Source organism: Mobula hypostoma, chromosome X2, assembly GCF_963921235.1.
Source record: "Mobula hypostoma chromosome X2, sMobHyp1.1, whole genome shotgun sequence".
Classification (NCBI taxonomy): Eukaryota; Metazoa; Chordata; class Chondrichthyes; order Myliobatiformes; family Myliobatidae; genus Mobula; species Mobula hypostoma.
The window spans coordinates 25,593,134-25,613,082 of NC_086129.1; the positions used below are offsets into that span (position 1 = coordinate 25,593,134).

The window sequence follows — 19,949 nt, forward strand, 5'->3', positions numbered from 1 at the left end:
GTCTTTTAAGAGACTCCTGGACAGGTACATGGAGCTCAGCAAAATAGAGGGCTATGGGTAACCCTGGGTAACTTCTAAGGTAAGGACATGTTCGGCACAGCTTTGTGGGCCGAGGGGCCTGTATTGTGTTGTAGCTTTTCTATGTTTCTACACTCAGCAGGTCAGGCAGCATCCATGGAAAGAGACACAGCGCAAATGCCTCAACTTAAAGACCTTCCATCAGAATTGGGGAAAAAGACGACCTCATGATTCTGACTTAGTGCAGAGAAACACATACACCTCTTAGGCAATCCTTTGGGATCAAGAATGATGTACTTCCACTCTGATATTGTAGGCTTTAAGCTGAGTGGAGGCCAGTGTTGGTGGATATAGGTGGACAGTTTATGAGATAGTGCACTCCTTCCAATGTTTTTTTTCCAGGAGGTCTATGCTCATCTAGCAAATGACCTTGAGGCCGATGCCACTATGCCACCAGCCGGCCTGATTTCAAGAAGAGGGATGTAGATAATCTGGAATAGGCTGAGATGTAAGAGGTTATGGGGTGCAGAAGGGTTGATAAATCCAGAACCAGATGGCTACTGGTTGCTAATGGAAGCAAGGGAGAAGATAGCTGATGCCCAGACGGAGGTATCTTCGTTAGCCATAAAAGACTGAAGGATCGTTAATGTTGTTCCTCAGGAGTAACATTACTTCCTACTGCCTCTACTTCCTCAGGAGATTGCGGAGATTCAGCACAACACCTAAAACTTTGACAAACTTCTACCGGTGTGTCGTGGAGAGTATACTGACTGGCTGTATCGCAGCCTGCTATGGAAACACCAATGACTTTGAATGGAATATCCTACAAAAAGTAGTGGATTCGGCCCAGTACATCACTGGTAAAGCCCTTCCAACCACTGAGCACATCTACATGAAATTTTGTCATAGGAAAGCAGCATCTATCATCAGAGATCCCCACCACCCAGGTTAGGCTCTCTTCTCATTGCTGCCATCTGATAGAAGGTACAAGAGCCCCAGGACTCACACCACCAACTTCAAGAACAGTTACTACTCCTCAACCATCAGGCTCTTGAACAAAAGGGGAACTACTCTCAACTTCACTTGTCCTATCATTGAAATATTCCCACAACCAATTAACTCACTTTGAGGACTCTTTAGCTCATTATCTCATGTCATCGTTATTTTTTGCTATTTACGTATTTATAATTACATTTGCGCAGTTTGTTTTCTTCTGCGCTCTAGTTACTATTCTATAGATTTACTGAGTATGCCCACAAGAAGATGAATCTCAGGGTTTTATACGGTGAAATATATGTACTTTGATAATAAAATTGACTTTGAGCTTTGAAGTTCACTGAAGAAGAGGAGTAGGGGGATAAAAGGCAACTACAGGCCAGTGAGCTTTCCATCAATGGTAGGGAAATTAGGTTGTAGATAGAGGGAAAGATGGTCGAAGTCTACAGCACGATAAAGTTGGGTGGAACTTTCTTGGATGAAACTTAATCCCAACCAGTATTGGGTAATCCAAGAAAGGACATTTACAGTTAAAGGTAGGGCACTAAGGAATGTTAATGGATCCACAGTTCTCTCAAAGTGGCAACACATGTCGATAAGGTGTTGATGAGGGATAATACACCATTGGTCGGAGCAGAGCTGGAATATACTGTTTAGACCATACTTGGGGAGTATTGCACATTGGATGGATGTTGTTGCACTGAAGAGAATGCAGAGGAGGTTCACTAGGATGTTGCCTGGATAAGAGACATAGAGAAGATAGCCGGAATTAATTTCCGATGGCTGGTTAGCCAAAACAAGCGGGCATGGGTTAAGGTGAAAGGAGGAATTTTAAAGGAGATTTGAGGGTAAGTTTTTTTTTAATATGGAGAGTGGTTGATACCAGGAACTTATTGGGTGGTAATTCTCTACCAAAGGAGGTGTAAGGTGATTTTTCCCTCTGCTTGCCTGTAGGTCACCCTTGGGCAAGATGTGGCCCTGCTTAGCTGCCTGATCAGGGTCATGTGAAGCCAAGGGAGCAGGTCGTATGAGCAGCCGGTGCATATCACAAGTTCTAGTATTGCAACCACTGACACCAGGCTGACAATCTCTGAAGAGTATTGGTAATGGCTGGGGTCACCTGTCTTGTAAAGACACAGCCCAGAAGGCAGCAATGGCAAACCACTTCTGTAGAAAATTTTGCCAAGAACAATCATGATCGTGGAAAGACCATGATCACCTACATCACATAACAATCAAATTGCTAGAGAGGTGGTGGAATTAGAATCAATCACTGTTTTTAAGAACAATTTAAACAGGTAAATTAGAGGAGAACAGTGTGGGTAAATGGGATTGGTGTGTGTAAGCAAGATAGTCAGCATCAATATGTGGGTTGAAGGGCCTATTTCTGTGCTGTACAACTCGGGGCTGCTTTGATAGCTACGTGAACAGCTAAGTGATAGCTGGCAGTTCCCAAGGAGCCAAATACGGGCATCTATCTCCAAACTTAGTAAAGGAATTGGAGAAATCTGAAAGGTAGAGGATGAAGGAAAGATGTTTAAAGCTTTTCACTAATTACTATAACACAGGCAACTGTAGTACACAGGAAGATCCCACAAACAGCAATGAAATAAATAGCCAGATAGTGTGCGTATGATTTGTCATTGGCTGGTAATTGTCAGATCAGATGTCGGCAGAGTTCCATGGTCTTCTCTAAAATCTCTACCTAACACCTTTGATAATGCAGCCATGGCTCAGCACCTAGCTAAGGGAGAAGGAGCTAGGATTTCATTAATGCAAATTCTATGACAGCAGTGAGTCTCTATGAATATACTGTATGCCATTTCTATACAAGAGGATATTGATTGTTTCAGTGTGAATATATGGTGCCTCTATATCAGTCTGACACTGATATTAGTTGCTTGGTGCAAATTTATATCATCTCTATATCAATGGAGCGTGCCAATGTCAATCAGAATGAAGATAAGCCAGCACCTCCTGGTGAGAAAACCTCCACAATTTCTACATTTGGTAACGTAAATCTACAATAAATGGGAAAATACAATTTCTTCAGGTCTGAACCCTTGCTGTTTAAGTACTTGCTTGTTTTCCTGTTTCAATTAATTTGTTAATAATGTTTGGTTTCTTGAAATAAAATAGGAAGTATTAAGAAAATAGTATCAGATATGGGTTGGTCTACGTAATGAAACAGATCAAGAGTCTCTGGACATCACCAAGGAATGGCCTTTACTTTGAGTGATATTAATGAACATACATAATTACATGGGCACTTTTTATAGATACTGAGGCAAAATGAGCTCCAGCTACTCTGTGACTCTGTATTTCTAATTTCAAATGCGCTTCAGTGGCAGATTGTCTCTTTCTCTGAACTCAGTCACATGACCTCCACTAGAACCCCCTGAATCACTCTGACCTGATGAGGCTGTCTCCCAGAGGACCATTAATTCATAGTCATCTCAGAAACTGCCTGACAGCTCTAATTTTTTCTGGGCAAACAGCCACAGCAGCAATAAAATGATGCTATTACCCGCACAGGGACAAGGAGGATGCATTAACCCCATGACTCCAGGACAATGAAAGCACAAAAACATTAAATATTTCACTCCCAACAGATTTCAGCATCAATTTTTAAATAAATGTTCAGTATGACCACAAGCTTTTATAACTAATGTATGCTTGGCCTCTGGTTTACCTCTGCAGCGAATGCAACTCTATTGCATGAATGTTGGCTCGGCTTTGCAGCTGATATAGTGAAGGGCAGCCATTTTGTACATCAGTGTAGTGAAAGATTCAACACAAGACGGTGTCTTATTTTAGCTCTATGAAACACTGATAAAAGGATTTCACCATATGCTGAATAGCAAATCCCCTGTTTACCAAACAACATCCCTCTTGAGGCTCTCTATGGCTTTCTGTAGAAAAATATAAGGTAAGTGTCCTGTGTTAATGCAACCTTGTGATCTTGACGATCAGTCCTTGCGGTTTAACTCAATTTAAACTAATCTGAAGCTGAAATCAAATTCAATAAAGGGGAGGGGTTTGCAGAAGACATGAGAGCAATGTCAAGAGAATTTCATTCTCAGAAATCTTAGCTCAGAGCTAAAGGTGATCCCATTAGCGAATATAACAGAAAAAATAAGACTGTACTTCATTTTTACTAAGAAAACTATGCCTGAAGTGACTTTTGTTCTAATTTTCAACATTGAAACTATTCAGTAAAAATGTAAATCAAATTTTTAGGTTAGGTTTCAGGCTCAAAATGAGGATTTACAAATCTCGTAGATTTAGCTGGAACATAACCACAAAGACTGAAATAAGAAATAGTAGCAGGAGTTGGCCATTTGGCCCTTCATGTGTGTCCTGCCACTCAATAAGATTGTGGCTGAGCTCTTACTTTCCTGCACTACTGTAATTCCATATCCTTTCATTTCCTTACTACCAAAGTATCTCCCAGTCTCTTGAATATACTGACTGTCTGAGCCTCAACAGCTCCCTAGGGTAGAGAATAATAAATATTCAACACCCTTTCATTCCTATCCTGAATGGCTGATTTCTAATTTGAGTTTGTGATCTCCGGGGGGGAAACACAAACTCTGCGTCTATTTTGTAAAACTCCAAAGAATTGTAAATGTTTTTTTTTCTGAGATTACCTGCCATTCTGCTATAGATTTAAGAGGATTTATGAACCCCAGAATTTCTCATCATAAAACCAACCCAGCAACACAAGAACCAATCTGGTGATCTCTGCTGTGTTCCTTCCATCTTTTTGAGGTAGGGAGACCAAATCTGGGAGGTTAGTTGGCCACTGTAAATTTCCCCCACTGTGACAGTGGTAGAATTTAGTGGGAGTTAACAGGAACATCGGTGGAATAAAAGAAAAGAATTAGTATAGAATCTGCTAATAGGTTAGTACAGATGGATACTTAATGGTTGGTGTAGGCTCAATGGGCTGAAGGCCTCGTTCTATACTGTATGACCCCATGACCCGCTGATATTCCAGATACACTTGAACTGGGGCAGCCATTCATAAACTCTGCTCTTGGACTCAAACTCCCTTACAACAAAGTGCTCAAACTTTTAGTCACATTTTTTCACATTATATTCCATCTATCAGTGCCTTGCTCATTCCGTTAGCCTGTTAATATCTTCCTGAAGATTCACTGCATTCTCTTCACAGCCAATACTGCTACTGGCAGCAGACTTAGACATGTTACATATAATTCCCCCTCACCCCAAACTCTGATAAACATTTGCAAATTGGTTTATTATTGAGGAAAACATTGCAATGTACAGTGATAAACGTGATTGGCACACTGTCCATACAGGTCAATTCATGACAACAGTGCATGAGTTAGTACAAGTTAAAACAATAACAGAGTTCAGAATAAAGTGTTATAAGTGCAGTGCCGGTAGACAGAAACCTGCAAAGTCACAAGAGTCCATCTTATCATGGAAGGTTTTATAACAGTGGGATGGAAGCTGCCCTATGAACAATTGAGGTCCATCAATAATCCCTGGGGACTCCATTGGTCACAGCTTCTAAATCCAAAAATGACCCATAGATTCCTCTTTTGTTTTACAACTTCTAACTAATCATCACCAATATATTACCTCTAATACCATATGCACTTATTTTGTTAATAATGTCTTGTGTGGCACCTTCTTGAATTAACATTCTAACTATACATAGACAGTACGAGAGGCTGGGATTGAACCCAGATCACTAAATCTGTGAGGCAATAACTTTAATAATGATGACACTGAGCCACCCTTCAGCCCAATGTGTCTAATCTGACTATCATGCACCCATTTATACTAATTCTACAGAGATTCCAGTCCATCAGGTGATGGATTTTAGCAAATTGCTTAACAAGGTTCCAAGTGGTAGACTGACCCAAAGTGCTAAATCCTGTGTGACCCAGCGGAAAATAGGATCTAAATTTGTCATAGTCACTGGGGATTTCAATGGGGTTCCACAGGATTCAGTGCTAGCTCCTTGTTAGTCATGATTTATTTTAGTAACTTGACATTAAACATTGGAGTCACACTCTATCTAGGATTATTTTATTCAGATTTCATGAATAAAATAAAATTTATGAGGGGATTATGTGTAACATAGCCAAGACTGATGATAGTGGCAGTGCTGGCTGTGTGGAGAATGCAGAGCAGCTCATCCAAAACAGCTGTGTGGTTGAGATTAAACTAAAAAACTGCAGATTACAGGGAGATATCAATAGATTAATAAGGTGTTAAAAAGTGACAGATAAAATTCAATTTAGAGATGAGTAGGGCAATGTACTCAGAGGGGGAAACAAGGCAAGGGCACATCGTAAATGATCAGATACTTGGAAGTGTAAAGGAACAGAGTATATCCCCCAAACTTTTAGAGATGGTAGGGCAGGTAGATAACATGTTTCAAAAGGCAATGTGATATTGTCTTTCTCCATGATAAAGCTTATAAGACCAGGAGGGATCAAGCTAGAATTGTATACAATATCTTTGTTAGTCAATAGCCAGCCACCATATTAGAGGGAAGATATGACTTCTCCAGAGAGGAAGCAAAAAAGATTGAGTTAGATGTCATGTTTTCATATGATGGAGTGGCCAAGTTGAGGCTATTCAGAAGCAGAGACCACTAAGCAAATTTTTATTTGTCTTGTATAAAATTAGGAGAAATCTGAAAAGACTGAATAGGAAGAACTTATTTATCTATAACTTAAGGGCCATAGATTTAGTCTTTGTTTTATACGGCTTACAGAGGTGTTGATGGGGAGAAAATCCACCCAGATGATAATGTGGATCTAGAGTTGAATGATTGAAAGAGAGTCCGAGGCAGAAAGAAACCCCTACCACTTTCCAGCAGATATTAAGACATTTGACTGAAAGGCTTCTTTCCGTGTTGTACCTGTTCTCTGATTCGGAGCAGAAATCTGTCCTCCACCATTTCAATTAAATCATGACCAATCAATATTTTAATTCTTGGTCCCACACTCGATCTATAACCGTTCAATACTTCTACCGATTAAAAATTTATCAATTTCAATTGTAAAAAGTTCAAGTGATCAAGATATGGAGTATTTGTATATATAAGTAAGTCATGTGGTAATTAGAGAATATTATAATCTAAAGTGAAATAAATGATGTAAATATAAATATATGATGTAGGCACCATGTATAGCAAATTCATTTTTGGATTGGAATAATGTAAATGCCCTTGCACATATTTCCTGTGTGCATCAAAAAAACTGTTGCTGTAATTAAAATTCACTGGACCTCCAGCAGTACTCAAGGTCCATCCCAATCGACATTACATTAGGTAAAGTTAAAACAAAAACAAAACAGTAGAAATAAAATTAGGAAAATAAATCAAAGTGGTGCCTTAAGAGCAAATATATACACATATGATATGAACCCTGGGGAAACTTCACGGCTGCAAGAAACAGGCAAAAATAAAATAGAAATAAAACAAGCCTGTAGGTTCAATGTTCCTGCCTCAGGCCAAGTCCATTTTGCATGGGTCCCATGAGCTCAGATCAAAGGGAGATAAGGCGAGCTCCAGGCGGTTACTTTTGACTGTGAAGAAATGGCAGTGGTGGTTGGAGCCCATTTCTTGAAGCAAAATATGATGTAAGAAAGACAAATAAGGTAAATAGGGAACAAGCTGAGAGTGTAAATGAACTCACCCAGGATTGAGTACTACAGTGCTGCTATTGTGGGAAAACAGACAAAATGGTGGTTCAGGCACAAATTGGTTTCATTGTCTGCCTTAGAAGGAGTGTCATTAGTTCACATCCCAAGATGGAGAGAATTATTTATTTTTTTATTGAGCATGGAGTCGGCCCTTCAAGCTGCATTGCCCAGCAACCTCTGATTTAATCTGAGTCTAATCATGGGACAATTTACAATGATCAAATAATCTACCAACCAGTACATCTAGTTTTAAGGTCAATAACATTGTTAAACAAGAAGGAAGGTGCTGAAATGTGTGGTGAAGGAAAGGGAGAAGGTGTTAATGGCAATCAAGTCTGAAGTGGATACATATCACTAGAACATGTATTCATGTATATGTAATATGCACAGTGGATTCTGATCCATCGGTTAATTGGGGCAGCCGCTTATTTGGGACAACTTTTAAAGAACAAAAAAACTAATTGAGAAAATAGCTGGAATTCCCTTTGTTTATTTGGGACCCTATGCCACTTAATTGGGACAGGAGACTACGGCTGGACAGTTTCTAACTTACATCCGTCATGTGAACTTGTGTGGCCGTTAGAAACTACATTGTAGAAACACAGAAACATTGAAAAATAGGTGGAGTAGGCCATTCAGCCCTTCGAGCCTGCACCGCCATTCAGTATGATCATGGCTGATCATCCAACTCAGAACCCTGTACCTGCCTTCTCTCCATACCCCCGATCCCTTTAGCCACAAGGGCCATATCTAACTCCCTCTTAAATATAGCCAATGAACTGGCCTTAACTGTTTCCTGTGGCAGAGAATTCCACAGATTCACCACTCTCTGTGTGAAGAAGTTTTTCCTCATCTTGGTCCTAAAAGGCTTCCCCTTTATCCTTCAACTGTGACCCCTCGTTCTGGACTTCCCCAACATTGGGAACAATCTTCCTGCATCTAGCCTGTCCAATCCCTTTAGAATTTTATACGTTTCAATAAGATCCCCCCTCAATCTCCTAAAAAAATGTGCTTAGAGCGAACAGTTTTTAAATAGCATCAGTTGCATGTTTGTGTTCAAAGAGCAGTGTTTTTTTGTCATTGATAGTTGGCGGGTATCAAGCCGCAAGACAATTTAGAATTGTTTTGCTCATTGTGGTTTCAAGCATTCAGGCTTGGACATGTCAGAAATGGCTGGGAGTGAAAATGAAACGACTTCACTACTTCAACAAGTTAGCAACTACAAAGAATTTGAAGGCATCGACAATCAACTTGAATGTGACAATGAAAATGAAGATTCGGAAGATGTAATCAATGAAAGTAATTGTATAAAGGCAGTGCATTATCTGCAGTAGGCGTCTGCGTTAATTATGTTCACTTAGAGTCAACTAAAACATCATGGCAGCATGTTGGTTATCCGTTGTATCAGACGATGATAGTGAAACCTATGCAGGAGAGCTTTTAAAGTGGAAAAGCCATTGCACTGGGACAATTCCACTCTCTCATCCTCAGAAGTCTGGGTGCAGAAGTACAAGCAGTCATCACAAGCTGGAATCACCCTTGGTTTCAGTGGATGACAATGACTCCTTCTGTGCCTTATGAAACCCTTTGCTCTCCAAGAAGCACTGCAGAACCACCTCCTTAGCCGTTGGATCTCACTGTTGATCACTTCCGCCCAGTCCGCCAGAGCTGACATCACATGCTAGGACAGGCATGTCTCTACTTCACCAGGGTGTGAGGCCCGCCAGCTACCCTTAGCTGGTTTAGCCCACATGTCAAAGCAGTGTACTGGGGTACGGCCGCTGTCACATGCAAACAGCTACTTGGAGCCACAGGTGAGAGCTGAGTGTCTTGTGGGGATCACAGGTGAGTGAGCTGTCCCAGAATGGACATGACAAGCCCCTTCATTACTCCACACACCTTCCGTCGATAACTATTAGGAACTAATAAACAGTTTTATAGTATTGTAGTAGCATTGGTGGTGTTCTAATTTGTTCTGTATTTCATTTAAATAAAAACAGTAATTTGTTACTCAGTTAAACGGTAGTTTGTCTTTTTTACAACATTTTAACTATTTCCATGAAACTTCAGCTAATTGGGGCAGCTGCGTAATTGGGCCAAAATGTACTGGTCCCAATGTGTCCCAATTATCTAGAGTCCACTGTATCCACTTTTGGAGTGGATATTTATGGCTCCAGATTTCACCATCTGCAGTCCCTAATGACCTAATGATCTTGACCTGGAACATCTATCGTCCATTTCCCTTCATATATGCTCCCTGATCTGCTAAGTTCCTCCAGTGCTTTTTGTGTTGTCACAGATTCTAGTGAGTACGCATCCACACGCATCAACTTCAAACTCTATTTCTCCTACTCCTGCATTGCAACTTTCAATACCTGCATGAACGGGCATACTTGAGTGGTGTCACAGCAACAACCTGGCACTCAATGTCAGTAAGACGAAAGAGATGATTGTGGACTTCAGGAAGGGTAAAATGAGGGAACACAGACCAATCCTCAGAGGGATCAGAAGTTTAGAGAGTGAGCAACTTCAAGTTCCTGGGTGCCAAGATCTCTGAGGATAAAACCTGATCCCAAAATATCTATGCAGCTATAAAGAAGGCAAGACAGCAGCTATATTTCATTCGGAGTTTGAAGAGATTTGATTGGTCAATACTCGGAAACATCTACAGATGTACCGTGGAGAGCATTCTGACAGGCTGCATCACTGTCTGGTATGGGGGGGGGGGCGCAGGGTGGCTACTGCACAGGGCCAAAGGAAGCTACAGAAAGTATTAAAATTAGTCAGCTCCATCTTGGGTACCAGCTTCTGTGGTAGTCAAAATATCTTCAAGGAGCAGTGCCTCAGAAAGGTGATATCCATTATTAAGGACCCCCATCACCCAGGACATGCCCTTTTCTCATTGTTACCGTCAGGAAGCAGGCACAGAAGCCTGAAGGCTCAATGATTGAGGAACAGCTGCTTCCCCTCTCCCATATGATTCCTAAATGGACATTGAACCCATGAACATTACCTCACTTTTATTTCAATATATATGATTTCTGTTTTGCATAATTTTTAATCTATTCAACATATATATATATATATATATATACTGTAATTGATTGATTGATTGAACTGATCTTCTTTCTAAATTACCATGTATTGCATTGAACTGCTGCTGCTATGTTAACAAATTTCATGACACCTGCTGGTGATAATAAACCTGATTCTGATTCAGCACCTTCCTTCTCGTTGAACAATGTTATTGGCATTAAAAATTATCTCCATTTTCCCTGTCTCGGGACGTCAACAATTAACATTCCGTTATATGCCTTTAAGACAGACCACAGCACCTGTTTGTGTTTCAATCACATATTCACTACTGGTAGCTACAGAGTAACTATATATCCCACTTTTATTGGGGCAGTCGCATACTTAAGATACGTGTATCATAGGTAGTGTGGTGGGCTGGAGATGCGTCTCTACCAAAGGAGGTGTAAGGCACTCCTTTCCTCCATAGATTGCAGGTCACTCTTGGACAAGGTGCAGCAACTGCTTAGCCCCTTGATCAGGGTCATTTGAAGCCATGAGAGCAGCTGGTGCATATCACAAGTCCTGGTTATGCGACTACTGACGTCAGGCAGACAATCTCTGAAGAGTATTGATAATGGCTGGGGTCACCCGTCTTGTAAAGACACTGTCCAGAAGAAGGCAATGGCAAACCACTTCTGTAGAAGAACTTGCCAGAAGCAATTATGGTCATAGAAAGATCATGATTGCCCACATCAAACAACATGGCACATAACGAAAGAACAATATCATAGATGTCCCAATTTTTCTTCAGGTGAAGCAAATGTTTTTGTAATAGAACATTTTTCCAAAAGTTTGTAAGACAAAGCCTACGGTATAAGAGGGTGAATAGGAAGACCTCAATGCAATTGCAACAGCAGCAGCAGCAGTCAGTTTTATAACCAGTGAGGGACTCAGCAAATCACTTTGTGCTTGAACACGGTTCAAGATTGCTTCAGCAAGCAAGTCTGATACTTCTGTTTCTGTCACAGCCATCTGCCCTCACTGAGTGGTTGGGAGCTTAAACTTTTGATAATAAGAACTTGGCAGGAGTGAGGCCACATATCCAAATGGGTCAGGACCCAGAAGAGGAATGGGTGTACAGAGAAAACATGGCCAGGAAAACAGCATCAACTACATCATAGGAAAAGGCCTCCCCACCATTGAGCACATCTATAAGGAGTGCTGCCACAGGAAAGCAGCAACCATCGCCAAGGACTCCCACCATCCAGGCCATGCTCTCTTCTTGCCATCAGGAAGGGGTTACAGGAGCCTTAGGTCCCACACCACCAGGTTAACCAACAGTTACTATCCTTCAACCACCAGGCTGCTGAACCAATGTGGATAACTTCACTCACCTCAACACTGATGTGAATCCACAACCTATGGACTCACTTTCAAGGACTCTACAGCTCATGTTCTCAGTATTATCTATTGTCTTACTTATTATTATTATTATTATTTGTATTTGCACAATTGCTCTTCCTTTGTACATTAGTTGTTTGTCAGTCTTTGTTCTTCATTGATTGTATTGTATTGTATTCTATTGAGCTTGAAGACTCGTACGGCCAGATTGGGGAACAGCTTCTTTCCAACTGTGATAAGACTGCTGAACGGATCCTGACCCGGATCTGGGCTGTACCTTCCAAATATCCGGACCTGCCGCTCGGTTTTTTTTTTTGCACTACCTTACTTTCCATTTTCTATTTTCTATTTATGATTTATGATTTAAGTTTTTAATATTTACTATCGATTTGTAATCCAGGGAGCGCGAAATGCAGAATCAAATATCGCTGTGATGATTGTACGCTCTAGTATCAATTATTTGGCGACAATAAAGTGAAGTAAAGTAAGATATTTCTTTGTTCTAATGTGAAAGCCCACAAGAAAATGAATCTCAGGGTAGTAAATGGTGACATATACTCAGAGGCCACTTTATCAGTACATCTGTACACCTACTCGTTAATGCAAATTCCTAATCAGCCAATCATGTGGCAGCAACTCAATGCATGCAGACATGGTCAAGAAGTTTAGTTGTTGTTCAAACCAAACAACAGAATGGAGCGGAAATGTGATCTTAGTGACTTTGACTGTGGAATGATTGTTGTTGCCAGGCAGGGTGGTTTGAGTACCTCAGGAACAGCTAAGGAGGGGAGTGGATCTAATGATATTACTCATTATTTTGGACATCTGTTGGTCCTTTCTGTTTCAAACCTTGTGTCTCCATTTTGATGGCATTACTCTTTTGGGAAACAGCATGGCACTGATGGGGTGCAGGGAAATGAAAAGAAAAGGGCCCCTGTCCCTGTATGTGTGTGTGTGTGTGTGTGTGTGTGTGTGTGTGTGTGTGTATATGTGTATGTGTATGTGTGTGTGTGTGTGTATGTGTGTTAGGGTATGGGCTGGGGGGGACTGGGGAAGGTGATGGAGAATGCCAGAGAGTGATAAACTGCATACCTGCTACTACGCTGCACCATTACACATGACTCTCTGTATGATGATCAGCACTCAGGCAGAAGAACCTGGATCTTCCTGCTATTGGATGAGGACTTTGCTCTGTCATGTTCGTGTGGTATCGAATGGTCATGATATGTTAAGAGAAGCCACACACAGAAAGCATCCACTCTATTATACTAAGCACAGGGTTTGCAGCCTTTGTTAACAATGCACAATGTCACAAAAGTGTGTGTGTTCTTTTAACAAGGAAACTCAGGGCAGAATGTTGAAAGAAGACAGACATGTTATTGCTGACATCATCACTGTAATTTATCAAGTATGTGGAGGAAACAAGCAGAGGAACCCAATGTGAGCAGAGGGAGAATGTGGAAACCAGACCGTTCTGAAGGTCAGGATTGATCCAGGGTGGCTGGAGCAGTGTGGCGGCATCTCTCCTCATCACATCACCGTGCTTACAACTGTTCACAACTGCTCACAAACACCAGCTTATTGTTTTCCAATTGAGAGCTCACTGTGAAGAGCATCACAGTTTATCTGCCTTTGTTATTTATAGCTTTTAGAGTCCCAGAGTCATTGAAAGTACAGTACAGAAACAGGTACTTCGGCCCATCTAGTACATGCCGAACCATTTAAACTGCCTAGTCCCATCAACCTGCACTCAAACCATAGCTCTCATGCCTCTGCCATCCATGTACCTATCCAGACTTCTCTTAAACGTTGAAATCGAGCTCACGTGCATCACTTGTGCTGGCAGCTCATTCCACACTCTCACAACCCTCTGAGTGAAGAAGGTTCCCCCCATATTTCCTTTAAACTGTTCACCTTTCACCCTTAAATCATGACTGCTAGTTGTAATCCCATCCAACCTCAGGGGAAAGAGCTTGCTGCATTTACCCTATCTATACCCCCCATAATGTTGCGTACCTCTATCATATCTCCTCTCAATCTTCTATATTCTAAGTAATAAAGTCCTAACCTATTCAATAAATTCCACTGCATTTCTTTATTTTCCTCTAAATGCCTGCAAGAAAACGAATCTCAAGGTAGTATAGGGTGACATGTACTGTATGTACCTTGATAACGAATTTACATTGAACTTTGAACTTTGGATAGAAATGTTTATACTTGTGGACTTGGGTAGAATAATTAAAAGACTTCTGCTGATTTGAGAGCCTCAAAAATTCTAAATTGCTAAAACACAGCAGCACATGATTCATACCTTTTGGACAAGCACAAGACTGAAGTTTGTTTATGTTTGAGGGACCGAAGCCATATTTGCTATTGCAAGAGAAGTGCACAACATTATTGAATGACCCTTGGACCAAACTCTGGTCTGCTTCTGCTTGTAAACAAACAACCATCTTTCAGAAGTCACTGAAGGCAATTGAGAAAAATAAATCACTGGAGACTGAAGTTTCACTGCAAGTCTGCTCTTCTGCGTGCAATGACAGAGAAGCCCAGTGGATCATTCCTCACATCAGACACATAAACATTCCTGCAATGTTTGGTCGAGGGTGGGCATTCTACAAAGCTGTTGAGATTGTGTGGCATACTGATGCACCTAGTGGAGCTTCTGCCTTTTGGTGCCTGAGGCCTGGGTTCAATTCTGACCTTCAGTGTTCCCTATGTGGAGTTTGCCTATTCTCTCTGTGGCCATGTGTGTTTCCACTGAGAACTCCAGTTTTCTCCATATCTCAAAGACAAGTTGGTTAATTGGTCACTGTAAATTGGCCTTAGTGTGTGAGTGAGTGGTAGAATCTGTGGGGAATTGATGAGAAAGTACAGAGAATAAAAGAAATGGGATTGCTATAGAAGTTGTGTAAATGGTGGCTCTGGTTGGTGTGGTCTCAGTGGGCTGTATGGCTATTTCTGTGCTATATGACTCTAACTATTCTCTATAATTGTGAGTTTATGAAAGGCAGCCTTTGAGTACACAAAACAGCTCAAACGAGTCTTGCAGAAGAATGTGCTATTAACAGAGTGACGTACAAAACAACTTTACCTCTTGCCAAACATGACCTGCCACCTTAAGTTCGATAGGGGATACTTCCAGCATCTGCAGAATCTCTTGTGTCTCTGAAAAGAGATGCATCGTCTTTTTCGTGACAAAAGGCACCTTGGTTCCAATACTCCCTTGAAATGCACTGGGGCCCCATTAGGCCTGCATCCTTGAAACTTACTGGGTTGACTGAAAAGTGCTTCGTCCTTCTCAAAAAATGTGAACTAAAAGGGCGTCCAGGTGTTACTGGGAATAATATCCAATAGTCAGCAATGTCCGCCAGCTCGGCACAACAAAAGTCCTGAGTGTGCTGGATTAACAGCGTTTATTTCTGTAACGGGACTATTCCTGGGAACTAGCATGAACCTGATGGCTGAGTAAACACCTCTGTGTTTTTATACCCTACACACTCTCTTCACTGGAAAAGTCACTGCTCAGTTTATCTACAATGGAGGTTATTTTGTTTTGTGTGGATAAGTTTTGACTTTGATTGCAGTCTTCTATGATAAACTGCTGAAAGACAAACAGACCTCACAAAAGAGGGCTTCAAAAGAAAGCACTGCCCCACAGACAGATCAGTAAGAGGACAGGCCTCTCAAAAGATCAATAGCTTCTTTATTGTAAATGCTGCCCGATTTTATTTTGTTAGTAATATTATAATAATTAGCAGAGTCTTTTCTTTTTCAAGGTGGATGGAAAGTTTGTGCTTCACTCTCATACATGTTTTTTAGCCATTTCACAATGCCATCACTAGGTGGGTGTGTGTTTGGTTATTCAGTCCGAGTAGACCTTCTCTGTTTTAAAAGTCAGTGCCCCATATAAAGTCAATAGAAAAGTGATCACTTGGCACAAATATCTCATTTGCAGAGGTAGTTCAGAGGTTGGAAGAACACTTTAACTCACAGCTGTTTGACAAAGCCGACAGCTATAAACAGGGCAGAAACAACAGTAAATAGTTTTACTCTGTCTACGTGCAGAGGCACCTGGAGAAACGCTACACAATCCACAACCCTGCCTTTCAGGTGAAAAGATGAACTGGCTTGAGGACATGACATTTTTCTCTTTAAAGAATGCTGCAACACTTCACCTGGTTGTCTGACACACGGCATATTGTGGAATCTTGCTATGCTTAAACCACAGATGTAATAAGAATAAGAGAACATAAGAGTATGAGTAGGCCACTTGGCCCCTCATGCATGTCCCATGATTCAGCACAACCATGACTGATATGCCCCAGGCCTCATTGCCTTGCTTCACCAATTCCCTATAACCCTTATTTCCCTGATCTTTCAAAAACAAATCCATCCTTTCTTTAAATACCCCCAATGATTTAACCTCTACAGCTCTCCAGTGTGGAGAAATCCAGGGATTCACTACCTTCTTTAAGACAATGTTCCTACATACCTCTGTTTTAAATAACTGCTCCATAATCATGTAACTACAATGTTTCCAAGTTCAAGATTCTCGCAGTAATGAAAACATCTTGACATATACCCTGACATGCTCCTCAGAGACCTTATGTATTTCTGATCATTCTTTATTCATCTAAATTTGAGTCAATCTTTGTTGGTCCGTCTCTAGTGCTAGTAAAATAAAGGGATCAGAATTGTACTTGGTATTCCAACTTCAACCTTTCAACAGCAACTGAACTTTATAAATATTTTATTAGCTCTGATGCACAGGAAAGGTACTAAATGAATGAAGTTCCCTCTTTTAAACTGTAATTATTGCTGATAATTAAAGTGGTTCAGAGATGTGGAAATAAGTGATTCCATTTGATTTGTAAACATTCAAGATGTGATAATGGATCATAGATTTGATTGCCACTTAGGATTCAGATGTCTGTGAACATTAACAATGGTTCCATGTATCATTTTGATGGGCAGTACACGAGCAGGAATCTGAATTGTGGGTTTTTTTTTCTGTGATCCCAATGAGTCACTTTTCAGTTTATAGCCAACAGAGAATTTTTTTGTTTCTCAAGACTTCTGAACACTTGTGTGTTTGATCTCTTGACCCTGGTGCCAAGCAAATAGCTTCTTCCTCAATGTCAACAAGACAAAGGAGATAGTTATCAACTTCAGAAGAACCCGTACCACTCACGCCCCTCTTTACGTTGGCAGCACAGCAGTGGAAACTGTGAGCAGTTTCAAACCCCTGGGAGTGCACATCTCGCAAACCTCTCATGGGCCCAGAGCACATCTTACACAGTCAAGAAAGCTCACCAATGGCTCTTCTTTCTGAGGAGGCTGAAGAGAGCTGGACTATGCACACCCATACTCAGGACCTTTTACAGATATGCAGTGGAAAGCATCCTAACATATTGCATCACTGTACGGTACAGAAACTGTACTCTGGTGGACAGGAGGGTCTACAATGGGCATTCAAAACTGCCCAATCCATCACTGGCACCAGCCTATCCACCATCAAGGGCATAAATACAGAAAGGTGCAAGGAATAGGCCAGCAATATCATGAAGGATCCCACCTATCCTGCTCATGGACTGTTTGACCCACTCTTATCAAGGAAGAGGCTATGCAGTATCCATGTATGAACCACTAGACTCAAAACAGTTCCTTCTCCCAAGCCATCAGGGTGATCAACACTTCTACCCAGTGATCCACCCCACCACCACATACACATCACCTCTTGTCACTTTATGTATATACAATCAGTCTATGCATATAAGTTACTTGTACATCATGTTTTATGGGATTGTTTTCATATTTATTATGTTTTTTGTGTGATCTTTATGCTTATTGTGCTTTCCTACGCTACATCAGACCTGGAGTAACATTAATTTCATTCTCCTTTACACTCGTGCACTAAAGAATGACAATAAGCTATCTTAAGTCATAAATCTTGAGTTACACCCAAGAAGCTCAATATAGAACATGGAACACAGATCAGCATTGAACAGGAACAGGCCTTTTGGTCTATGATGATGTGCCAAACTAATTGATCTAGTACTTAAATATAACCAGGTGACCATTGAATATCATTTTTTATTGTTAAAGTGCACTTATGTATTCGCCTTGGTAATGCTAAAATAGCTGCCTGTGCCTTTAAGAGAAAACGGTGATGTCATTTTGCATGGGTGGAGTAGAATGAAGTTGCCATGTTCCAGTAAGGACGACGTTCCAATGCTTTTGCCAGGTTTGGTGAGGAAAGGTGAATAATATTTGATAATATCCATGTAAATTTGTTTATACTTGTTTGTAAATCTAGAATATCAGTAACTTGACGTGTTTTACATGTGGATGCTTTAGATTCTCGCGAGTAAATTGATCAGCGCTGGATAGCCTGATTGTGACATTCCTTAATTGGCCTACTAGGGTAGTCTTTTTAGTAATTCAACTACAAGCAATATATTGTAGAAGTTTATTTGTCTTCTTTATTGTTTCATGACCAGATGTGAATGTAACAGAGTAATGTGAATGCGTTAATCTCTGTTCACGTAGCCTGAGTGAGGAGAACTCATTTCAAGGTCTAGCCTATGTGTTTGGAAGTTAAACCCATGCGTGCCAAATGTTAGTACATCTCTCAGTTAAGATGAGATGTATTTATTCATATTTTCGATGTTCTGTATAAGGTACAGGTTTGGTGGGATTCTAATGTTGTCTATATTGTTTTTTTAGAATTGCCGCTACGGTATTGGTTTTGTATATTTTATACTTTATACTTTTTTGTTTTCGTTACTTTCATACTGCATACGTAACAAGGGTGTAGTCCGAAGTTAAACTGAGACTGTAATAGCTGGAACTGTTTTTTAGCTTATTTTGTCATTTTTATTTTGATACCCTCTTTCTGCAATACAACATCTAAAATAGATAAAGGAATTTAAGACCCGAGAAAGTATTTGTTGTCCTGTGTGTGTATTTTACCCCAGGCTACATAAAAGTGCAAACTAAGACCTTCTTCCCACACAGTGTCCATATCCCTCCATTTTCTGCACATTCATGTACCTATCTAAGAGGCTCTTAAGCTCCTCTATTGTTTTTGCCTCCACCAGCACACTGGGCAACACATTCCAGGCATCCACCACTCTCTGTGTAAAAAAAACTTGCCCTCCATAGCTCCTTTCAACTTTCCCTCTTTTCACCTTAAATGAATGTCCTCTGGTATTAGAAACTTCAACCCTAGGAAAAAAAAGATACTAGCTGTCTACTCTTTCTATGTCTCTCGTATTCATATAAACTTCTATCTTGAAGTAACTTGCAGGATCAGTGCCTCCTCCTATGACTAGGTAACCAGCAGCCTATCAGGCTGCCATTTAGGGGCCCCCCCCATGGTACCCTGTCTTATTATTTCTCATTTGCCTTGGACACTCACCTTTTTTGTCATTCAATCTCCTATGAAGTCATTCAACAGACCTGGTAGAACAGGCCAACATTTGATAACACATTGCCTGGAATAATTAAAAGTCCACCATGCTCCCTACATTTCAAAAACATTTTTAAAAACTACATTAAAAAAGAATAGCTTTTATTCGATTGTTCAGATGCAAGCTTTGGCAAAACCAGCAATTATTGGCCATCTCTGGGAAAGAGAAAGGTGCTACTTAAATGCAAGTTTTTCTGTTTTAGATCATTCACTTGCACTGGTTAAGTGCTTTCTTCCCAGATGGACCGTCAACAATGCATTCTGGGGAAGGGAAATGGTGTCAAAACATTTTAAATGATTGGCATCTCCTTGACAATGACATACAAATGTGTGTTTACTGGAATTTAAAGTTTGT

The 19,949-nt window shown here is 40.7% G+C and overlaps 1 protein-coding gene across 4 annotated transcripts in view; it reads right to left on the reverse strand.

Annotated features, from left to right (window-relative positions):
* Positions 1-19,949, reverse strand: part of robo3 (roundabout, axon guidance receptor, homolog 3 (Drosophila)) — a 609,199-nt gene that overhangs the window by 110,091 nt on the left and 479,159 nt on the right. The window lies entirely within an intron of this gene.